Genomic DNA, 4,580 nt, shown 5'->3' on the forward strand with positions numbered 1-4,580 from the left:
CTGCAAGGTGGTGAACTTCTTCATCTTGCAAATCTTTCGCGTCGGCTACTTCCTCTGCCGCTGAGGTCTCCGAGAGAGATGCTGCCTCGTGAGACAGATGCTCTCCTGGGAGAAAGAGGGTACTGCAGGGCTCTGCCCTCCTTAAATAGCCTCCGGGCAGGGCGGGCCCTGCACTGTCACAATGGCCCGCGGGCTCAAGGAGGCCCCGCATCACAAAGGGCCCGGCAACGCACCACCGCTGTCACAATGGGCCATTTCCCGGCGCCCCGAGGACAGCAGCGCAGGGGGCACACAACTGGCTGCGGCTGCTGCAACTACTTGCAACCGGCTGTGGCCCGGCACAAGGCTCCCCCGCTTTCCCCTCACAGACGCTCCAGCCGGCCCCAGCCAACAGCTCCCGCACGGCCCCGCTGTCCGCGGCCTCCCCGCACTTCAGCCCTGGCTGCATCCCGCAGCTGGCGCTGCCACCGCCCTGGGCAGCCAGCCCTGGCCGCGGGATGTCCCAGCCAGAGGGAGAAGTTACTTGTGGCAAGAATTGCCTTGCTAAGCTTTTGGGCTTGCCAACCAGCATGCCCTTCTGTGCAGAAGTTTCAATAAATCAAGCTCTCGACCGTGTGTGTGTGGATCGGCCTCTTGCACCCTGCAGGAAAGACCCCGCTTTGGGACAACAGGGGGGTCCTGGGGACTTGCTGGGGCAGGACATGTGCTGTGCAGCTCAGCGTCTCTGCCCACACTGCTGGGGGAACTGGGCCCCTCCTGGCAAGCCCCCAGTGCAGGGCTTCAGCAACACCGCCGCCTACAAGGGCCCAACCCAGACAGCGTGCCCTTGGCTGGCTTTCCTGCTTTCCTGAGACAGCTCTTTCTCCTTGCTTCTTCCCCATGGCACACCGCTTGCTCTGGGATTTCTTGCCCTTGGCACCGCTCGAGGAGGCTGAGATGTCCAGAGCCACTGGCATCAGGCCTCATCTGGGCTCTGGGCCACTGGCAGCACTGCTCCACTGCTGCCCCTGCCCACTGCCCACTGAGAGCTTCCAGCGGCCTTGAGGACGGCCTGGAGGTCCAGCAAGAAAAATTCGGCAGAGTGGAGCCTTTGCCCTGACGGGAGGGCTTCTGGTGGGGAGAGCTGGGTCATGCACTGGGGGCTGCACTCTGGAAGGTGCCAGGGCTCTGCCCATGCCTGCGCTGAAGGCAACTCAGCTCCCCTCCTGCCCAGTGCTCCAGCTTGGCTGTGTGTTTTCTTCCCCTTGGGACAGTTGTAGCAGCATGCACATGGAAACAAAGTAACCAGAGGGTAGAACAGCCTAGCTCTCACTGCTAGATGCAGGGCAGGTCCACCTAACAAGAAGCCCCAGAGGGCAGAGCCAGCAGCACCAAAGGGCTGCCTGGTGCTGCTTTTCTTGCTCTGGCCTCCTGTGGCCACTGCCGCCCCTCAGGCAGCGCTTCCAGGGTGCCAGCCATTCTCCAACTGGCTTAGGGGCTGCGGGGCTGTGTTGTGGGGCGGTGCTCCCGGGCTGCTTTTGGCTTCAGCTGCTGCAGGCAGCAGCTCCAAGAGCCTCCAAGGAGGCTCCAAGGGCTGCATTGGGGCAGGGCATCCTTCCAGCGGCCTGACATTCCACCTCTCCATTCGCCACACGGACACACTTGACTTGCTCTGAGCCAATACCAAGAGAAGAATGCAGCGTCTCCCAGCTGCCAGCCTGCTCAGGCTCACCCTGCCCCGCGCTGCAGCGTGCCAGCCAGCGTGGCCGCGGCCTCTGGGGCGCTGCGGGGCAGCTGCCTGGCTCCCTGCCCCTGCTGCTCTCGCCTGCTGGCACAAGGCAAGAGACTCTTCCGGCCTTGCCCCTCTGCTGCCTCGGCAGCCAGAGGCGTGCGCTGCTCCTCTGCCTCTGGAGCTCCTTGACTTCCTTAGGAGAAAGGCAACTGAGCAAAACACCCAAACCTCAGTGTGTTATCGACACCGTTCTCATTCCAAATGCAAACGACAGCACTGGAGCAGCTCCTGAGAAGAAATGAACTCTCCCCTAGCTAAAAGCAGGACCAAAGGGGAAATCACAGCTGACAAATTTGGTGCTTTCTGGGACGGGGCTACAGCCTTGCTGGCAACTAGTCCAAGTAGTTTTGAAATGGTCGTCCCTAGAGACGTCCCTCACATTGCTAACAAAGCCAAGAGAACATAGCACGTCACCTCTGCGTTTATCCTCCACCACTGCACACGTGGGACCCCGCTCTGAAGGGACCCGTCAGACGCTGGACTGCATTTGCACCCAGCACCGGCAACTCTCCTTGACAGAGATGGCAATCTTGGCCTCTGGGAAGCCCCCCCGGCAGATAGTCCCGTTCCTTTCCCTGCCAGAACCCTGCAAGACAAATTGGAAGAGCACTTTGGATTTCAGAAAGAATAGGAAGCAGCTCCAAAGCATCTCAGGCTTGGCAGGCCCTTAAGTCAACTGTGGAAACCGCACCATGAATTTGGTCTTCGGGTGAAAGGCAAACCAAGCTGGCCTTGGCCTCAGCAGGCAACAGGGAGATGAAAAAGGACCTAAAGCAGGGGGCAGGTTAAAGCCATCCTCACAAGCCAAGGTTCAATCGCCCGCTCTTGACATAGAGAAGAGCTTTTAGCAGACCTTGGGAAATGAGCCCTGGCGGCCAGCAAGTGTAGATCAGAGCCAGTGCAGGACACGTGTCTCTCCAGTGAGCAGAATGGGAGCCCAGGAAGAAACAGCTTGCTGCAATTGCTTCAGCCAACCAAAGCAGCAAATGTGACTGCAGATGAGAGAGGGATCTGAGGGATCCTGGGATGCCAGCAGAAGCAGATCAGGGCCGTCCCTGAAGCAGCAAGTTAGGAGCTGTCAGCCACAGCAACAGCCTTTTGGGTCAAAACAGCTGACTGCTCTTGCACAGCAGCTTCTGTTCTCGCATGATGCTGGTTGTCACTTTCCTATTGCTTTGTAGAGAAGAAAGGTCCAGCCTGCCAGAAGGTGCTCTGCTTGGCAAAGAGGCTATGCAGAAAGCCAAGAGTCCTGAGCTTCTTTTAGGATCAAAAGCAGAGTGTCATGCAAGAGCCACTTGCTGGTCAGTGTTTTGAAAGGTAACTACTCCGTCTGTATGTGACTTCCAAAAGAGTAAGAAAGAGCAAAGGGTAAGAAAGAAGAGAAGGCAAGAAAGCCAAAAGGAGGGAGAAGAACTTGAGGGAAAGGGCATCACTTTAGTTTGTTGGGAGAAGAACTCCATGAGCTTTCTGCTGACTTTCAAAGCAGCAGGCGCCCGGCCCTCTCCTCTGCGTTCCTCCTGGCCCTCTCTCCAGCACGCTGCCTCACGTCCGACGACGACGACGTCTGCGTGCGGCAGGCAACGGGGGCTTGCCCGGCGGCTTCAGAGCAGGCAGAGGGCCCAACAGCCTGCCGCCCCTTCCACTCAGCCCTCTCTGGCACCGCCGGCCGGGATCCCCCCAACTCACAGCCCAGCCCCGCATGGCCACACTGCCCCAGCCCACGGCAGGACTTCCCCCTCTCGTCCCCGCACCCCTCCCACCCCAGGCAGCGCCCTTCTCCTTCGCCCCACCCAACTGGCCCCGGCAACTGAAAGGCTTGGCTCTTCAGGAGGTTCTTTTCCCCCCAAATCAAGGAGCGCTGCTTCTTGGTCAAAGCAGTAGTTTTATTTCAAGAAAGGCCTCTCGATAGTCTGTTGTCCTTTAGCAGCGGCCCAGCCCCGCAAGACACGTCTTCCAAGAACTCCTCCTTCGAAAATGGAGGGCAGGAGCACACCACCTCAGGAGATCCTGAGAAACAAACTTGTGCTTCCAAGAAGGAAAGACCCACCGGCTGGCTGTTCCCCAGCTCTGCTTCCAGACGTCCCTGTGCCGCCTTCAGCCTCCAGACAGCTCTATTGCACCCACCCGCGCCAAGGGACACCGCTCAGCTGCCTAAGAACAAGTCCTAGCCCAGCCCGAAATATGATTCTCTTTCAAAACACAAGCTTCCTGAGCCTTTTCTGTGGAAACCAATCTTTATTTTAAACTTCCCAAGTCTACCTTAAGCACTAGGCTCTCCTAGGTCAGCGCCCATGCTAAAGCACCGCTGGTAATTTTTGTCATGAAGCGGACTAGAAAGCATGAGGCGGCCTTTAGCTTGTCCTTTGAAATTCAAGTGGAGAGCACTAGGAGACCTAGCCCTACTTTATCCTATGGGACTTAACTGGACTAATTCTTGCCTACCCCTACTTGAAGCTACAGAACTTAACGGGACTTCTCCTAGTTGAGGGAATGGAAACAAGGACAGGTGGCCTGGGAGGATGGGGACAAGGGGAGGGAAACTGGGGACAAGGGGAGGGAAACTGGGACAAGGGGAGGGAAGCTGGGGACAAGGGTGGGAAAGCCAAGGCCCAGCTCGACTTGAGTCTGGCCAGAGCTCTCCAGGAGAACAAGAAGGGCTTCTAAGGCTATCTTTCTAAAGAGCGCCTAGGATAAGGTGGGCCCTCTCCAGGAGGAACTGGCAGACGTGGCTATCCGGCACAAAGAGAAGGCTGAGGCTCTCGATGTCTTCTGTGCTTCAGCCTTGGACAGCAGTGCTGCAGCACGCCGA

The sequence above is a fragment of the Pseudopipra pipra genome, chromosome 5, assembly GCF_036250125.1.
Source record: "Pseudopipra pipra isolate bDixPip1 chromosome 5, bDixPip1.hap1, whole genome shotgun sequence".
NCBI classification, from domain to species: domain Eukaryota; kingdom Metazoa; phylum Chordata; class Aves; order Passeriformes; family Pipridae; genus Pseudopipra; species Pseudopipra pipra.